This window comes from Schistocerca americana, chromosome 10 (genome assembly GCF_021461395.2).
Source record: "Schistocerca americana isolate TAMUIC-IGC-003095 chromosome 10, iqSchAmer2.1, whole genome shotgun sequence".
NCBI classification, from domain to species: Eukaryota; Metazoa; Arthropoda; class Insecta; order Orthoptera; family Acrididae; genus Schistocerca; species Schistocerca americana.
In genome coordinates, this window is record NC_060128.1 from 176,552,137 (window position 1) to 176,573,113 (window position 20,977).

Below are 20,977 nucleotides of genomic sequence, written 5' to 3' on the forward strand. Positions count from 1 at the left end.
AACTTCCTCAGCGCTTTGAACGAGAAGGTGATGGCTTCCTTGCAGGAATCTTTACTGGGGACGAAACCTGGGTTCACGTGCACCATCCGGAAACGAAGAGAGCGAGCAAGGAATGGCGCCATTCCTCATCACCAAAGTGATTTCCATATGTTTGGACCACTCAGAGACGCAATCGGAGGAAATAACTTCCGTTCTGATGAAAAGGTACGCCACACGGTGCATGAGTGGTTGCGCGGAGTACCAGAAGAATTTTTTTCTAAGTGAATTTATGCACTTTGTAAGCGCTGGAGGACTTGCATTAAGCGTAGGAGAGATTATGTTGAAAAGCGGTACAGCTTTCTACTACTTCAGCACAATAAATAATTTATAAAAAAATATTTAATGTTTTCATTTGACTCGCCCTCGTAAGTCAATGCAGTCAAAAGATATGGCCATTTATACTCGAAAATTCACTCATCAAAACCTATACTGCTAATATACAGCAATGAAATTTGGCAAGAGTTATGGTTTCGAAGTGCAAGTACAGGAATAAATCCGAAAATTGTTAATTTTTAAATTAAATCACACGAAAAAAAATTGTCATTTGCCATCCGACGTCAAACTTGAAATTAAAACAGTCAGTGCTTTTGCGTTCAGGCGAACTGCGTCGCAATGGTAAAAGTCAGGTATCACGCAAGGAATGACTACCGCTCGTATGACGCGTTACGGAATTTGTCCATCATCAGATATCCAGAGTAGAGTTTCACATACAGGTTGAAATGTCATGTATGTGTGCAGTAATCGCTCCTGGATATCTGATGATGGATAAATTCCGAAACACGTCATTCCCTGCCTGACGTTTGACTTTTCGCACTGCGACTCAGTCAGCTTGAATGGAGAACTGCTGATTAATATAATAACGGTGGTCTGCCTCCTGCATGACTTTATGTCACGTTTATATTATCGAAATTAAAACATTCTCGAAAATCTTGCAGTCCCTGGAACCGATATCTTGCGAACATCTGTGTCGACAGCAGGTGAAAGCGGCCGAGATTCCCGATTCCTGGAATGGATGAGCAGTCTACATACGTAATTAAGTTTTTAAGGATCCCAGAGTGCGTGAGTTCTACACGCACCTGGACGACTTTTTTGGGTATAAAAATACGTTTTCATACAAATCTTTATTAACAAACAAAAAAGTACACATCTTAAATATTACGTAAATAATTTCTGGCAGATGTCCAAAAATTTTCTGTAAAAAATTAATTTCTTGATACTTATCTTTATTAACAAATAAAAAAGTACATATCTTAAGACCAATGTTATTTATAATCCGTCTTGATTGCAAAAAATGTTACTCACGTGACCGGTTTCGGTTCCTCTAGAACCATCTTCAGATCTGCAATATCGGTTACAGGAGTAACCCGTCCATACACAGCATCCTTCACATGCTGCGTCACATAAAATTGGATGGCAGAATGTACGTCTTTTATATTAATTATAAAACTATCAGCGACAGGTGGCGTCTGGTACATTTATTACATTAGATATGCGCATACTGTATTAAGTAGATTTTTGTAATTTACTTTTATCTCTAAAAATACTTAACTAAAACCTGTAGATGTCAAGGTTAAAATGTGTGCTTGTCAGTACTAAAATACACAGTAACATTATCATTTTTATACGATCTAAAAACAAAGGGCGATTTCTATATCCATGGCGCTGGTGTAGACTTATTTTTAGAGATAAAAGTAAATTACAAACATCTACTTAATACAGTATGTGCATATGTAATGTAACAAATGTACCAGACGCCACCAGTCGGTAATAGTTTTATAATTAATGTAAAAGACGTGCATTCTGCTAACCAGTTTTATGTGACGCAACATGTGAAGGTTGCCATGTATGGACGGGTAACCGAAATTGCAGATCTGAAGATGGTTCAGGAGCAACCGAAACCGGTTATGTGAATAAACATTTTTTTCAACCAAGACGGATTATACATAACGTTGGAAAAAACAGTGATCGCGGTTATCCCATCAGATATTATGTCTGTTTTTGTAAAATATCTTAAGACCTTTGTAAATAATTTTATGGCCGCTAAATTGATGACCCTGTGCAGCACTAAATGGCTGTGAAAATACATCTGCGCGAATTTCGCTACTAAACGGTTCGCTCGACTGATGTAAGTATGCAATCAACATAGATGTACATCATCAGAATTAAATTCTCTACGGCGTGAACCTCGAAAGTCAGATTTTATTAAGTGCATTATTTAAATTGTAACCACTTGAAAACGTTCGTTCCGGAAATCGACCTAATTTGTTGCCTTTAAGTGAAAATGAATAACGAACATTGTCAAAAATGTATTGTTTTTTGAGATTCACGCCGAAGTTACTAGTGTCTATCTTATTAAACCTGAAACGGCATCCAGTTTTACAGGGTATTTCATGCGAAACAGTTTAAACATCATTGTCTCGAGAAATACTCGGCGGCCGCGGTGGCCGAGCGGTTCTAGGCGCTTCATTCCGGAAGCACGCGGCTGCTACGGTCGCAGGTTCGAATCCTGCCTCGGGCATGGATGTGTGTGATGTCCTTAGGTTAGTTAGGTTTAACTAGTTCTAAGTTCTAGGGGACTGATGACCTCAGACGTTAAGTCCCATAGTGCTTAGAGTCATTCGAGCCGTTTGAGAAATACTCATTTTAAGTTTTGAGTTCGATTTTTGTGTACATAACTTTAAAATGTTGGGCTACAAAGCCAAATTTCCTCTTCTTTGAAGATCTCATTTTTTAAAGCGCGGGTTTCTCTTGTCTGGAATGAGCGCCGGTCCACACGCTTGGGGCGTCTCTTGTCCCTTTTCGTGGTGAATGAGCGAGCCGCGGTGCCCGTAATGACTCCCACGCTATACGCAACACCTTTAAATTATAAATTAGGCATGTCCAGTTGCTACTTGGACGACTTTCACCTTCGAAAACACGTGTTTTGGAGGATAAGTCCAAACTAATGAAAAAAATGGTTCAAATGGCTCTGAGCACTATGGGACTTTACATCTGAGGTCATCAGTCCCTTAGAACTACTTAAACCAATCCAACCTAAGGACATCACACACATCCATGCCCGAGGCAGGATTCGAACCTGCGACCGTAGCGAGGCTCCAGATTGAAGCGCCTAGAATCGCTCGGCCACAGTGGCCGGCTCCAAACTAATGAATTCAGTACTTGCGTTGTTGTGTGTTGTGATAAACCTTTTGCATTTACTTTATGTTTTCGTCTTCTTGAAAGGCAAAGAGAGAAGATGAAGCGGTAGCCCATCATAGAGCCTATGCCTACCGTCATGTATTTACTTTTTGACTTTCAGTTGTTAAAAAACAGAGGATTTTTGCTGGTACCAGTAGGAGGAAGGAAGGATTCGCGCTCAGCTAGTGAACGAGTGAGAAGTCGCAATTTTTAGCGAGTAATTGTAGACCGCCATTTTGGGGTCGCTGTGAATAAGTGAGGAGTATGTATTTCATGTGTGCACCGTTTAAAAAAATACAGTATTGTTTTATTAACAGAAAGGTCGTGTGTGTTGTTATTTCAAATAGTACAATAATTACAAGAACTGAGGCCCACCTGTGTACTTTGGAAAATTACGAAGATCCGATAAGCTTAATGGGAACACGGTCAAGACTTCAAAGGTGAATACGGCTACCAAACGTAGCATTATAAAGAATGGTAAGCACAAATCTACAGCGGAGAAAGAAACTACTTCGCTCTGCAAAATAATATGAACTAATACAAACTTATTTCCAGGCATAGCTCAGCTTATTGTACTTGTCATTCATGCCGAAAAATTAATCTCATTAAGTCAATAAATTTTAAAAAGCCACGCATTTCAACATTTTATTATCATCTATTCCATTATTTTATTATATTATAAAGTGGCGACCATGACAGGACTCGAACCTTATACACACTAGGAATAACTTTAATAAAGTCACTCCGCAGTGGTGGCTTATGATCGGAAGTATCCAGTGTTCGGTTCAACTCATCTTGCTTCCACTTACACCTGCTTTCAGAACATTATTCGTGCTGCGTATTCTCATTCGTTGAACTCCTGCGATAAAATGTCACTAAAGCCGCTTTTTTCAGCACACTTTTGTGGAAAGCATATTCTTGAGACACCTAGTGGGCGAGTACAACACGTGTATCGATACTGTCCTCCATCTAGAATGTTTCAATAGTGTTACAGAGAAAGAGATATCAATCGCAGTCGCGAACGGCCCAAGTGTGGACCATATGACTGGAGCGGCCGTATGGGCACTGCCATCAAACGTTATTGGCAGGTATGAGCGATAATTTCCGCACAAAATTCTTTCGATCGCATATTAATATGAGTATAAAGAATCGGAACACTCAAAAAAATCTTTTTTTCAAACCTCGAGACCGGAAAACCTCCTTAAAATGGTAGCAACAAAAGCACCGCAGAGATTCTCTTCTACTACAAACTGAGACTAAATACCCAGTCTAAGAAAAAAAAGCAACAGGAACGAATTGTCCCAGTAAGTCAAAAATCGGTAGATATGTGGGACATGTAACGACAAAAAACGATTAAAATTTCAGAAAAATTGGATGATTTATTCCAGAGAAAAAGCAAGCACTCCGTCTTCAGGCCACAAGTGCCCCAACGGGACCATCCGACCGCCGTGTCATCCTCTGTTGACGATACGGATAGGAGGGGCGTGTGGTCAGCACACCGCTCTCCCGGTCGTTCTGATGGTTTTCTGTGACCGGAGCCGCTACTATTCGGTCGAGTAGCTCCTCAATTGGCATCACGAGGCTGAGTGCACCCCGAAAATGGCAACAGCGCATGGCGGCCTGGATGGTCATCCATCCAAGTGCCGACCACGCCCGACAGCGCTTAACTTCGGTGATCTCACGGGAACAACCGGTGTATCCACTGCGGCAAGGCCGTTGCCATTCCAGAGAAAGAGCTTCACAAATTAGCAAGTCCATAACATACCGGTCCGCCTCTGGTCATGCAAGCAATTATTCGGCTTGGTATTGATTGATAGCGTTGTTGGGTGACCTCCTGAGGGATACTGTTCCACATTCTGCCCAACTGGGGCGTCAAATCGTCAAAATCCCGAGCTGGTTGGAGGGCCCTGCCCATAATGCTCCGAACTTTCTCAATTTGGGAGAGATCCGGCGACATTGCTGGCCATGGTAGGATTTGTCAAGCACGAAGATAAGCAGTAGAAACTCTCGCCATGCCCCGGCGGGCATTATCTTGCTGAAATGTACACCCAGGATGGCTGGCCATGAAGGGCAACAAAACGGAGCGTAGAGTATCGTCGATGCACCGCTCTGCGGTAAGGGCGCCACAGATACCAACCAAATGGGTCCTGCTATGAAAAAAAAAAAAAATCAATCTACATCTACATGGTTACTCTGCAATTCACACTTAAGTGCCTGGCAGAGGGTTCATCGAACCATTTCCTTACCACTTCTCTACGATTCCACTCTCGAATGGCGTGTGGGAAACAGGAACACCTAAATCTTTCCATTCGAGCTCTGATTTCTCTTATTTTGTTATGATGATCATTTCTCCCTACGTAGGTGGGTATCAACAAAATATTTACGCATTCGGAAGAGAAAGTTGGTGTTTCAAATATCGTAAATAGATCTCGCCGCAAAGAAAACCGCCTTTGTTTCAGTCACTGCCACCCCAACTCGCGTATCATATCAGTGACACTCTCACCCCTATTGCGCGATAACACGAAACCAGCTGCCCTTCTTTGCACTTTTTCGATGTCCTCCGTCAATCCTACCTGATCCCATACCGCGCAGCAATATTGCAGTAGAGGACGGACAAGTGTAATGTAGGTTGTCTCTTTAGTGGGTTTGTCGCATCTTCTAAGTGTTCTGCCGACAAAATGCAGTCTTTGTTTCGCCTTCCTCACAATATTATCTATGTGGTCTTTCGAATTTAAGTTAGTCGTATTTGTAATTCCTAGCTATTTAGTCAAATTGACAGCCCTTATATTTGTGCGATTTATCGTATACCCAAAATTTATCAGACTTCTTTTAGTACCCATGTGGATGACCTCGCACTTTTCTTTGTTTAGTGCCAATTACCATTTACGCACCATACAGAAATTCTCTTTAGATCATTTTGTAATTGGAATTGATCGCCTCATGATTTTACTAGACGGTAAATTACAGCGTCATCTGCAAACAATCTAAGGGGGCTGCTCAGATTATCGCGTAGATCGTTTATATAAATCAGGAGCAGCAGAGGGCCTATGACACTACCTTGCGGAACGCCAGATATCACTTCTGTTCTACTCGATGATTTACGGTCTATCACTACGAACTGTGACCTCTCTGAGAGGAAATCACGAATCCAGTCACAGAACTGAGACGATACTCCATATGCACACAATTTGATTAATAGTCGCTTGTGAGCAACGATATCAAAAGCCTTCTGGAAATCTAGGAATATGGAATCGATCTGAGATCCCTTGTTGACAGCACTCATTACTTCATGGAAATAAAGAGCTATCTGTGTTGCACAAGAAAGATATTTTCTGAATCCGTGTTGGTTATGTATCAATAAGTCATTTTCTTCAAGGTGATTCATAATGTTCGTGTGCAGTATATGCTCCAAAATCCTACTGCAAATTGAGGTCAGTGATATGGGTCTGTAGTTCAACGGGATACTCCTATTTCCTTTCTTGAATATTGGTGTGACCTGTGCTACATTCCAGTCTTTAGGAACAGACCTTTCGTCAAGTGAGCGGTTGTATATGATTGCTAAGAAAGGCGCTGTTGTGTCTGCATACTCTGAAAGGAACCTGATTGTTATACCATCTGGACCGGATGACTTGCCTTTCATTAGTGATTTGAGTTGTTTCGCAACACCTAAGATATCTACTTTTATGTCACTCATGCTGACAGCTGTTCTGGTTTCGAATTCTGGAATATTTACTTCATCTTCTTTTGTGAAGGAATTACGGAAAATTGTATTTAGCAAATCCGCTTTAGAGGCACGATCATGGGTAACATTTCCGTAGTTATCGCACAGTGACGGTATTGACTGTTTTTTGCCACTGGAGTACTTTACATACGACCAGAATCTATTTGGATTTTCTATCATAGGTTCCACAATGTTTCATTGTGGAACCTATTAAAAGTATCTTGATTGACGTCCGCACTAAATTTCGAGCTTCCGTGAAACTTAGCCAGTCTTGGGGATTTTGCGTTCTTCTGAATTTGGCAAATCGTCAAAATCCCGAGCCGATAGCAGGGCCCTGCCCATAATGCTCCAAACTTTCTCAATTTGGGGGAGATCCGGCAGACCATCATGCATGGTTGTAGGGCTATTTGGCGGTCGACAGAGAGGTTGCTATCCCTCCACTGTCAGCTGCGGCTCCAGACACATCATCGGCCTGGAATGTCATTGACTGGACGACAGTTGTCTTCAGTCATGAACCCAGCCTCGAACTGAGCCCCGATGACCAGCAAAGACGTGCTTGGAGACACCCCAGACAGTGGTGGGATGACAGCCCCACTGCTGACTACCATAAGGCCCAATTACCAGGAGTGATGATCTAGAGTGCCATTTATATTGACAGCAGGACTCCTTTGGCTGTCATATACGCCACCTTAAACCACTGCGGTACATCGACGATATTCTACACTGCGTTTTGCTGCCCTTCGTGGCAAGCCATTCTGGATTTACGTTTCAGCAAGATACTGGCCGCCCGCACACAACGAGAGTTTCTACTGCTTGTCTTCGTGCTTGACGAACACTACAGTGGCCAGCTAGATCGCCTGATCACTCCCCAACTGAGAACGTTTAGAGTATTATGGCCAGGACCTTTCAACCGTCTCAGGATTCTGAAGCTCTGTTGCACCAGCTGGAAAGAATTTGGCGCAATATCGCAGGACATCCAACAACACTGTCAGTCATTGTCAAGCGGCTTAAATGCTTGCGTAACGGTCGGTTATGGACCAACGTGTTATTAACTTGCTCCAAGCCCTTTCTGTTGAATAAATCACCAGATTTTTCTGGCATTTAAATCATTTCTTTGTTTGTATATAAACATCACATCTACCATCAAAATATCCACGGGTGTACTGCCGGTCCACAGTGTCCAACGGGCACAATATTTCGGCGATCATACATGTCGCCATCATCAGGTGAACTGACGGACTAAGCTCCTGTGAACGTGCCGGCACGGAGATCCGTACGCTATGGCTGCTCAGGGGGATGACCTCAGTTTGAGGAAGGCCTGCGTGTACCAGATTCCGTGTCAATGTGGCAAATCGTATATTGGTCAGACGATGCGTGCCGTCGAGGATCGATGCCGTGAACACCAGAGGCACACTCGACTGATATATCCGAGCAAGTCGGCGGTCGCTGAACATTGTTTGTCGGAAAATCGCGCTATGGAGTACGAACGCACGAGGATTCTGGTACAGACGTCGAGATACTGGGACAGCGTTGTTAGAGAGGCCATCGAAATTCGCACCAATGACGACCTCATAAACCGTGACTGTGGCTATAATCTTAGCAAGGCTTGGGAACCAGCGACTGGGTTAATCAAGAGTAAATCGAGCAAACGTATAGTTGTGACGACCACGACGGACAGAGCCATCACACCGACGTCATCTCAGACGCCGTCGCAATCTATTCCACCGCGCGACCATGACGCGGGGCGCGGACGGCGGAGGGAGCGCGCCGCGGGCGGAGGGTATTTAAATCGGCCGCCGCCGCGACCGAACCCAGTTCCCTCTGAGCAAAGATAGCGTACGGATCTCCGTGCCGGCACGTTCACTGGAGCTCAGTCCGTCAGTTCACCTGATGATGGCGACATGTATGATCGCCGAAATATTGTGCCCGTTGGACACTGCAGACCGGCAGTACACCCGTGGATATATTGATTATCAAATACGCCGGGAGAAACTCAAGAATCACATCACATCTACCGAGTTCCGTCCCATTCTGACAATTCCTTCGAGATGCGCCGTATCTTTTTGTTTTAGAGCGTATTTACGAGGGTAATTCCAAAAGTAAGGTCTCCTTTTTTTTTATAAGTACATAGACCTGTTTATTTCTACAATGGTTGACATCAGTTTGTAGCTAAAACATTTAGTTAGTTTTCGACTTTCTCACCATTTCTGTCGATGCATTTTTGTAGACGCTGTGGCACTTTTTGTATGCCCATGTCATACCAGCTCGCCGCCATGCTGTTCAGAAAGTTATGAACCTCTTCTTTTACCTCGTCGTCGGAGCTGAATCGCTTTCCGGCCAAATGTTCTTTTAACTTAGGGAACAGGTGATAGTCACTGGGCGCCAAATCACGACTATAGGGTGGATGGGTGATTATGTTCCACTGAAACTGTTGCAGCAGAGCAACGGTTTGCCGAGCGATGTGTGGGCGAGCGTAGTTATGGAGAATGTGTACGCCCTTGCTCAAGATTCCTCTTCTCCGGTTCTGAACTGCCCGTTTGAGTTTTTTCAGAGTCTCACGGTACCTGTCACCGTTAATTGTGGTCCCAGAGATTCAGCTCCAACGACGAGGTGAAAGAAGAAGTTCGTAACTTTCTGAACACCATGGCGGCGAGCTGGTATGACATGGGCATACAAAAACTGCCACAGCGGCTACAAAAATGCATCGTCAGAATTGGTGATTATGTCGAAAAATAGCTAAATGTTCAAGCTGTAAACTGACGTAAACCACTGTAGAAATAAACATGTATATGTACTTATAAAAAAAATAAGAGACCTTACTTTTGGGATTACACCCGTAAATATTGTTTCAAAACATCTTTTTACTTCTATTACTACTGTTTGTAACACTATACACACTACTAAAAATCGGATGCAGAAACAAGCTGATCTGCAAGGTAGTCAACAGCCAACAACTCGCGCACAAAACCGCACACAGGGCAAATAAAATTGTCGGTTTCTGTGGAGGATGTCTTCGTGAGCAACCGGACGTCCAATAGTAAGCGCTCGGTGGCAGGATGACGTCAGAACGGCCAGCTCAGCAGCAGAGACCGCGTTCACGACATCCGCATAGAATGTGCGGCGGGCGGTGGCCGTGTGTACTGCAGGGCTGGAGAATTGGAAAGGCGACACGCGCTAGGCAGGCAGCCAGAGAACGGGACGGAGCGGGGAAAACCAGCAAGGCGACGCACCAGCGCCTGTCGTCAGCGGAAACACCTTGGGCGCCGGCAATTTTCTCGTCCATTCCTAACAGTGGGCTCTGGTGGTGTGGCCACGAAGTGGATGACTTCTGTAGAAACTGCGAATAGACACTTCCTGGCACTCCACCGAGCGAGGTGGCGCAGTGGTTAGACACTGGACTCGCATTCGGGAGGACGACGGTTCAATCCCGCGTCCGGCCATCCTGATTTAGGTTTTCCGTGATTTCCCTAAATCGCTCCAGGCAAATGCCGGGATGGTTCCTTTGAAAGGGCACGGCCGGCTTCCTTCCCCGTCCTTTCCTAATCCGATGAGACCGATGACCTCGCTGTCTGGTCTCCTTCCCCAAACAACCCAACCCCAACTTCGTGGCAGATTAAAACTGTGTGCCGGACCGAGACTCGAACTCGGGACCTTTGCCTTTCGCGGGCAAGTGCTCTACCGACTGAGCCACCCAAGCACGACTCACGCCCCGTCCTCACAGCTTTACTTCTGCCAGTACCTCCTCCCTTCCAAACTTTACAGAAGCTCTCCTATGAACCTTGCAGAACTAGCACTCCTGACAAAAAGGATATTGCGAAGACATGGCTTAGCTGTGAGGACGGGGCGTGAGTCGTGCTTGGGTGGCTCAGTCGGTAGAGCACTTGCCCGTGAAAGGCAAAGGTCCCGAGCTCGAGTCTCGGTCTGGCACACAGTTTTAATCTGCCAGAAAGTTTCATATCAGCGCACACTCCGCTGCAGAGTGAAAATTTCATTCTGGTACGAATAGACACTTTATAACGATGCACTAATGCATTGTCTGTATTTGACAGTGTTATAGGATTATACACTGAAGGGCCAAAGAAACTGGTACACCTTCCTAACATCGTATAGGACCCCGCGACAGCGCGGAAGTGACGCAACACAACGTGGCATGGACTCGACTAATGTCTGAAGTAGTGCTGGAGGGAACTGACACCATGAATCCTGCAGGGCTACCGTAAATCCGTGAGAGTAAGGCATCCAAGATATGCTCAATAATGTTCATGTTTGCGAGGTTGGTGGCCAGCGGGAGTGTTTCAACTCAGAAGAGTGTTCCTCGAGCCACTCTGTAGCAATTCTTGACCTGTGGAGTGACGCGTTGTCATTCTGGAATTTCCCAAGTCAGTCGGAATGCACAATGGACCTAAATTGATGCGTATCTAGACGTATTTTCGGTCACATATCACTCCAATTACACGCACGTCGCACCATTACAGAGCCTTAACCAGCTTGAACAGTCCACTGCTGACATACAGGGTCCATGGATTCATGTGACTGTCTCCATACACCTACACGTCCATCCGCTCGTTACAATTTGGAACGAGTCACATCCGACCAGGCAACATGTTTCCAGTCATCGATAGTCCATTGTCGGTGTTGACGGGCCCAGCCGAAGCATAGAAGTCTGTGTGGTTGATTAATGAAGGGCACATGAGTAGGCCTTCGGCTCCGAAAGCCCATATTGATCATGGTTCGCACGCTGACACTTTTTGATGGCCCAGCATTGAAATCTATCATAATTTGCGGAAGGGTTGCACTTCTGTCACCTTGAGCGATTCTTTTCAGTCGTCGTTGGTCCCCTTCTTCCAGGATCTTTCTCCGGCAGCAGCGGTGTCGGAGATTCGATGTTTTACCGGATTCCTGATATTTATGGTTCACTCGTGAAATGGACGTACGGGAAAATTCCCACTTCATCGCTACCTCAGAGATGGTGTGTCCCATCGCTCGTGCGCCGACTATAACATCACGTTCAAATCTTAGTAACCTGCAATTTTAGCAGCAGTAACCGATGAAACAACTGCGTCAGACACTTGTTGTCTTATGTAGGCGTTGCCGAACGCAGCGACGTATTCTGCCTCTTTGCAGACACTATGTTATCCAAAGTATCCGGACACCTGGCTGAAGTTTTCTAGGGGAATGGCAGCCCATTCTTCACGGAGTGCTGCACTGAGGAGAGGTATCGATGTCGGTCGGTGAGACCTGGCACGAAGTCGGCGTTCCAAAACATCCCAAAGGTTTCCTATAGGATTCAGGTCAGGACTCTGTGCGGGTCAGTTCATTACAGGGATGTTGTTGTCGTGTAACCACTCCGCCACAGGCCGTGCATTATGAACAGGTACTCGATCGTGTTGAAAGATGCAATCGACATCCCCGAATTGTACAACAGTGGGAAGCAAGAAGGTGCTTAAAACATCAACGTAGGCCAGTGCTGTGATGCTGCTACGCAAAACAAGGGGTGCAAGCCCCCTCTACAAAAAACACGACCACACCATAACACCACCACCACCGAATTTTACTGTTAGCGCTACACACGCTGGCAGATGACGTTCACCGGGCATTCGCCATACCCACACCCTGCCATCGGATCGCGACGTTGTGTACCATCATTCGTCACTCCACACGACGTTATTCCACTGTTCAATCGTCCAATGTTTACGCTCCTTACACCAAGCGAGGCGTCGTTTGGCGTTTACTAGGTTGATATGTGGCTTACGAGCAGCCGCCCGACCATGAAATCCAAGTTTTCTTACCTCTCTCCTATCTGCTGTAGTAACTACAGTGGATCCCGATGCAGTTTGGAATTCCTGTATGATGGTTTGGATAGATGTCTGCCTATTACACATTACGACCCTCTTCAACTGTCGGCGGTTTCTATCAGTCGCCAGTCGGTATGGCCGTGCGGTTCTAGGCACTTCAGTCTGGAACCACGCGACTGCTACGGTCGCAGGTTCGAATCCTGCCTCGGGCATGGATGTGTGTGATGTCCTTAGGTTATTTAGGTTTAATTAGTTTTAAGTTCTAGAGGAGTGATGACCTCAGATGTTAAGTCCCATAGTGCTCAGAGCCATTTGAGCCACCACGTTCGAAGACCCTGAGTGCTGCGGAGCGCTACATGCTGCTTTCTCACTACGTGTATTGACTACTGAGGTCGCTGATATGGAGGACCTGGCAGTAGACGGCAGCACAATGCACCTAATATGAAAAACCTATGTTTTTGAGGGTGTCCTGATACTTTTGATCACGCAGTGTACCTCTGTATTTGAATACGCATGCCTGTACCAGTTTCTTTGGCGCTTCAGTGTAATTGTGTTAATAACGTACAGCTCTGTAAATAATTGTTCTTTGTGTTAAATTTATTTTTCTTTTCAGGGCAAATGACGTTTCGAAATGCACAGAGTAAGAGAGTTAGGGTTCAGCTGTTATTTTGTTGGAATCTGATAATGGACCTGTAACAAAAAAGGAAGTTTTTAAATAATAATTTTGAATCCAAAGTCGTGTGTTTTTGTGATGAATTGTACAAGCAGACCAACATATGTGGATTCAATGTTCTTTCCGAGATGCATGCAATTTGCGAATGCATCTCTGCAGTGTCTATTCCTTTGCACATGCAGGCATGACCGAAGGAACTTTCCTTCGAACTTTACAGACACTGTGAAATACAGACACTGCACAAATGTATTTCATATCAAAGCTAAGACAACCCGACGAGAAAAGTAAAAAAGTCTCTCGGTGGCCGGGAATCACACAATTGTACGACCTCTATGGGGGGCAGACACTGGGATATTATGGAAGTTTGGATTTGTCCAGGGAGCGAAGCGGTTAGGGCGATTGCTCATGTAAAGAGGGAAATCCGGGTTTGAGTCCCGGTGTGGCACAAGTTTTCACTTGTTTTCAGTAATTGTATCGCTGTTGTGGTACTGTATTCTCAGTTTAGAATATGTTTGATCTTTTTTTCCTATGGGGTGAAGGAACATATTTACTGTGGTGTCACCGTCAGACACAACACTTGCTAGGTGGTAGCCTTTAAATCGGCCGCGGTCCGTTAGTATACGTCGGACCCGCGTGTCGCCACTATCAGTGATTGCAGACCGAGCGCCGCCACACGGCAGGTCTAGTCTAGAGAGACTCCCTAGCACTCGCCCCAGTTGTACAGCCGACTTTGCTAGCGGTGGTTCGCTGACTACATACGCTCTCATTTGCAGAGACGACAGTTTAGCATAGCCTTCAGCTACGCCATTTGCTACGACCTAGCAAGGCGCCATATTCCGTTACTATTCTGAACAGATAATATTGTGAATCATGTACCGTCAAGAGCGACGTTCATAATTAATGGATTAAAGTTAAGTATGAAGCTAATTACGTCCGCTTTCTGAATTCTAATTCCTTGTCATGTTCCGGACCTGAAGTCAGTATCGTTCTTCCCTCCTCACGCCAGCCTGCGTGAGCTAAAACGCGTGCATTTCGGCCTCCTCTAGTAACACGGTGTTGGCTCTTCTGCCAACCCAACATTTACTCTGACGTGCTTTGTTGTTGAAGTAATGATGTAGCAGTCCAACAGTATATTATGTTATCAGATTTACACTGCCTGACAAACAAAGTGGAGCATGTAGAAGAGATGGTCGGATGTCTAGAAAGCTTCGTACACGCACAGACCATCGCCAGATGTGGAAATGATAAGAACTACAAACACTCCATGGCAGGTACAAAGGCCACTAAAGGACATTAATGTTCCTCGCGTTCCGTGCGGTTATAAGGCCTGGTAGGATGTATGAGGAGCGTGAACAGCTTCAGATGTCGAATGATCACTCTGAAGAACACGGGAATGCCGCGTACTCGTGTGAGACAGCGTTATCAGCGCCTGGCGGATTCTGAAAGGGGCGTCATTGAGACTCTCCATTTGACCATCTGGTACGATGGTGCAGGATCCAGAGATGTGAGGCCTTCAGATGTCACAGTGACCTCATGTTGAACTGCAAGGGAACCTGAGGGCAGGCATACTGACTGTCAAGGTTCTAGTCGATCTCCCATGTATGGGAGTCAATATGTATATTCCTGTACAAGAAATATACATAATGGATTCACGATTGCAGGTTATAAATGCATAATTGACAACATTTAGATGCTTGGATCTGGCCGTGAGTCGTGTTCCGATAACCAATGGTAAGGCGACTGCTCGCAATAAGCGTAAATGCGGGTTCGATTCCCGGTGCGGCACAAATTTCCATTGTCGTCATTCCATTATACAGCTGATGGTGGTCCATATTCGCAATTGCGAATACGTATCATGTCTTCTATTACAATAAGGGAGGATTGACGGGATCGCAGGCCGCAGTGGCCGAGCGGTTCTACTCGCTTCATTCTGGAACCACGCGACCGCTACGGTCGCAGGTTCGAATCCTGCCTCGGGCATGGATGTGTGTGATGTCCTTAGGTTAGTTAGGTTTAACTAGTTCTAAGTTCTAGGGGATTGATGACCTCAGATGTTAAGTCCCATAGTGCTCAGAGCCATTTGAAGGGAATCGCGTATTGTGCACCGAGCACATCGTAATTGCTTCACATCTGCGTCTGCCATCCGAGAACGAGTAATGGACTCCCCTTTACATCTCTCTAATCTAATCAACCCATGGCATATAGTGAATGCTACGATAGCAGCGGGTGTACGTATATTCGCTTACAAACAGGAAAGTTCATACGAAAACTGTCTACATAAAAATTAAGTAATTCATAACTAAATATTTATATACCATTTATTTAAAACAATGCTGTAGTTTCATTTAAAAACTTGTAAATTCAATTCTATTGATTTTGCTAAATACACCCATGTTCAGGGAAAAAAGCAGAACACCTTGAACGACTAGAGAGAAGACGTTCATATTCACGGGACATGTACTTTAGTATGTTCTGCAGAAATGATTAGCATGTGAACCATGTCGTCGCCGGCCGCTGTGGCCGAGCGGTTCTAGACGCTTCAGTCCGGAACCGAGCTGCTGCTACAGTCGCAGGTTCGAATCGTGCCTTTGCCGTGGACGTGTGTGACGTCATTAGGTTAGTTAGGTTTAAGTAGTTCTAAGTCTAGGGGACTGATGGCCTCAGACATTAAGTCCCATAGTGCTTAGAGCAATTTGAACCATTTTTTTTAACCATGTCGGCCTGCTGCCTCAACGTCAACATCGATATCGCGGCGTAACACCACCCACCGGTAAAATGTTGTCGCTATAAACCGAAGGTAATGTGTCAGTGTGACTTGGGCAGACGTGCATATGCCTCGCAGACGTATGCGCGAACCGTCCCGTCAAATCAGTGAGTTTGAAAGAGGACGCATTATTGGCATGAGAGAATACGATGAATGCATCCACCGGTCAGGGTAGCCGAGAGCGCTAACGCCCTGCTTCCTGGACTTGGGTAGGCGCTCCGGCCCCGGATCGAATCCGCCCGGCGGATTACCGACGACGGCCGGTGTGCCGGCCAGCCTGGATGTGGTTTTTAGGCGGTTTTCCACATCCTCCTAGGTGAATACCGGGCTGGTCCCCATGCTCCGCCTCAGTTACGCGACTCGCAGACATATGCAACACATTCACACTATTTCACGATTTACACAAGACGCAGACAACTGGGGTACACTGATTCCGTCCCTGGGGGGTTCGGGGTGGGGTTAGTAAGGGCATCCAGCCACCCCTTTCAACTAACCATGCCAAAAGCGTACTTCACTCTGCCGACCCTGCGCACAATGCGGGATCAACGCAGTAGGAAAAGAAAGGATACGATGAATGCATCAGGGTAGCTACTACTCTTGTGGCACGAAGTGTTTCGGCAGTGTAAAGGGTGTATGCAGAATGGTTTACGGAAGGCCGTATAACACGACAAGATGGGTCAGGTCGCACCACACAGACCACCCCCACAGAAAATCGACACCTCACTCGAATGGCATTGCTGAACAGATGTGCGTCCTCCTCGACTCTGGCGCAGCAGTGGAACACATTGTACACTATCAGGGCTGACAGTCCGTCGCCGTTTATTACGGCATGTGTTACGTGCGCGTCGTCCACTTCTCCACTTACCTTTGACGAATGTGCAGAAACATGCTAAACGGTAATGGTATATGGTACGACGTCGAACAGGAATGGCGCCAGATATTGTTTTCGGACGAATCCAGGTTCTGTTTGTTTGGCTTCTTAAGGAATAGAACCCAGTACGTTGTCCTCTATGGTGAGCGTTCATCGGAGGTGAGGATATCATCTGGAGTGCTCCAGGGAAGTGTGGTAGGTCCGCTGTTGGTTTCTTTCTACATAAATGATCTTTTGGACAGGGTGGATAGCAATGTGCGGCTGTTTGCTGATGATGCTGTGGTGTACGGGAAGGTTTGGAAAGGATTTGTGATTAGTGTAAAGAATGGCAGCTAACTCTAAATATAGATAAATGTAAATTAATGCAGATGAATAGGAAAAAGAATCCCGTAATGTTTGAATGCTCCATTAGTGGTGTAGCGCTGGACACAGTCACGTCGATTAAATATTTGGCTGTTACATTGCAGAGTGATATGAAGTGGGACAAGCATGTAATGGCAGTTGTGGGGAAGGCGGATAGTCGTCTTCGGTTCATTGGTAGAATTTTGGGAAGATGTGGTTCATCTGTAAAGGAAACCGCTTATAAAACACTAATACGACCTATTCTTGAGTACTGCTCAAGCGTTTGGGATCCCTATCAGGTCGGATTGAGGGAGGACATAGAAGCAAATCAGAGGCGGGCTGCTAGATTTGTTACTGGTAGGTTTATCATCACGCGAGTGTTACGGAAATGCATCAGGAACTCGGGTGGAAGTATCTAGAGGAAAGAAGGCGTTCTTTTCGTGAATCGCTACTGAGGAAATTTAGAGAACTAGCATTTGAGGCTGACTGCAGTACAAGTTTCCTGCCGCCAACTTACATTTCGCGGAAAGACCACAAAGATAAGATAAGAGAGATTAGGGCTTGTACAGAGGCATATAGGTAGTCATTTTTCCTTCGTTCTGTTTGAGAGTGGAACAGGGAGAGAAGATGTTAGTTGTGGTACGAGGTGCCCTCCGTCGCGCACCGTATGGTGGATTGCGGAGTATGTATGCAGATGTAGATAATGATGGCCGCATTTAGGTTCGCCACAGATGCAGCTCGCGCGTAGCGAGTTAGGCATATTTGATGTCGCTCGTGGTTTTTGAGAACCAGATATTGTCGGTTGCGTAAAACGACTTCGGTAGGGCCAGCTGAATCATTCTGGATGTTAATGCCAAAAACCCAAGATGACAGGTTGCTGGATCGAGAAATAGAGATGTATAGGGTGCAGCACTGTTTTGTATCGTGTACTACTTTATAGTCTGCCTAAGGAACTTCCATTTCAAGTCTGTCATTTCTTATAGCCAATCTGGACGGTAAAACCAGGTTGCTATTTCTCGGGCAGAACAACGCCGCTTCTTCTCCTCGCGCGAGAAATCTGCAGTACCACCAGTGTCTTGCCGGAATGTTTTTCTTTTGTTAGGAGCAGCAGAGTGGGACAAACTGAGTCTGCGAGGCGAACTGTCGCAGGAGCAGGAAACGCTGAAACGCGCGGCGCAAACTTCCGGCTCGGCAGGCAGTGACTGGCCGAAAGCAGGCAAGGACTCCAGACCGGCGAGATCTGGGCACAAATCCGCGGCCGTCACGGCGGTCTAGCCGGCGACCGCTCCTAGCCTATTCCGCCCCGCTCGCTTTCGAGGGTCGCAGGCGAGGCGTGCAAACACTGCTATCTGCATCTGCATCTGCATCGACATCGGCAGTCCTAGCCATTAAAACCCTAACATCAGAATGAACAGCAAACAGCGCAGTTTTATCTTTTGTAGATACATGGTAGCTGACATCAAGGCGGAACGGGATACTTAATCTGATGGAATTACATTTTTCCCGGAGATATGTGAGACAGAGAGCGAAAGGCTATTTACAATTTGTACAGAAAGCAGATGGCAGTTATAAGAGTCGAGGGACATAAAAGGGAAGCAGTGGCTTGGAAGGGAGTTGGACAGGGTTGTAGCCTCTCCCCGATGCTATTCAATCTGTATATTGAGCAAGCAGTAAAGGAAACAAAAGAAAAATTCGGAGTAGGTATTAAAATCCATGGAGAAGAAATAAAAACTTTGAGGTTCGCCGATGACATTGTAATTCTGTCAGAGACAGCAGAGGACTTGGAAGAGCAGTTGAACGGATTGGACAGTGTCTTGAAATGAGGATATAAGATGAACATCAACAAAAGCAAAACGAGGATAATGGAATGTAGTCGAATTAAGTCGGGTGATGCTGAGGGAACTAGATTAGGAAATGAGACACTAAAGTAGTAAAGGAGTTTTGCTATTGGGGAGCAAAATAACTGATGATGGTCCAAGTAGAGAGGATATAAAATGTAGACTGGCAGTGGCAAGGAGAGCGTTTCTGAAGAAGAGAAATTTGTTAACATCGAGTATAGATTTAAATGTCAGGAAGTCGTTTGTGAAAGTATTTGTATGGAGTGTAGCCATGTATGGAAGTGAAACATGGACGATAAATAGTTTAGACAAGAAGAGAATAGAAGCTTTCGAAAAGTGGTGATACAGAAGAATGCTGAAGATTAGATGGGTAGATCACATAACTAATGAGGAGATATGGAATTGAATTGGGGAGAAGAGGAGTTTGTGGCACAACTTGACTAGAAGAAGGGATCGGTTGGTAGGACATGTTCTGAGGCATCAAGAGATCACCAATTTAGTGTTGGAGGGTAGCGTGGAGGGCAAAAATCGTAGAGGGAGACCAAGAGACGAATACACTAAGCAGATTCAGAAGGATGTAGGCAGCAGTAGGTACTGGGAGATGAAGAAGCTTGCACAGGATAGAGTAGCATGGAGAGCTGCATCAAACCAGTCTCAGGACTGAAGACAACAACAACAACAAATACTGAGTTTCTACTTTACTTTAAGAGGGATAGAAGCTGAAGTAATGAATTAAAATTTGTACCGATGCCGGGACTCGAATCCGAGTCTTACTAGACAGATGTGTTATCCACTATACCATCCTGGTATTGTGGCTAACGGAGATGCACAGACTAGACTAGTCCAATGCCCTCCCTAACAAAAGTTGACGATTTAAGAAGAGGAAAATCAAGATGGGCTGAAGTGTGAATTGAATTTTGTCTTAGATATGTCACCTGACTAGGGTAATACATTATTACCGTGAGTAAAGAATAATTACAAGATCTGAGGAATGGAATGGACAAATTAATGAGTACAGAATGTAGATTGAGAGTAAATCGAATAAAGACGAAAGTAATGAGCAGTAGCAGAAATGAGGACAGAGAGAAACTTAACATCAGGATTCTTGGTCACGAGGTGGATGACATTAAGGAGTTCTGCTACCTAGGCAGCAAAATGAAATGACGAACGGAGGAAGGAGGACATCAAAAGCAGACTAGCACTGGCAAAAAGGGCATTTCTGGACAAGAGAAGTCTGCTAGTGTCAAACTTAGGCCTTAATTCGAGGAAGAAATTTCCCAGATTATACGAGTGCTGCACAACATTTTATGGTGGTGGAATATGGACTGTGGGAAAACCGGAACAGAAGAGAATCGAAGCATTTGAAATGTGGTGCTACAGTTTAATGTTGATAATTAGATGGACTGATAAGGAACGAGGAGGTTCTGCACAGAAGCGTAGAGGAAACGAATAAGTGGAAAACACTGACAAGGACAAGTGACAGGATGATAGAACACCTGTTAAGACATCAGGGAATGACTTCCATGATAGTGTAAGGAGCTGTACAGGGGAAAAACTACAGAGTAAGACAGAAATTGGGCCAAATGGCTCTGTGCACAATGGGACTTAACTTCTGAGGTCATCAGTCCCCTAGAACTTGGAACTACTTAAACCTAACTAACCTAAGGACATCACACACATCCATGCCCGAGGCAGGATTCGAAGCGGTTCCAGACTGTAGCGCCTAGAACCGCTCGGCCACAGAAATTGGAATACAC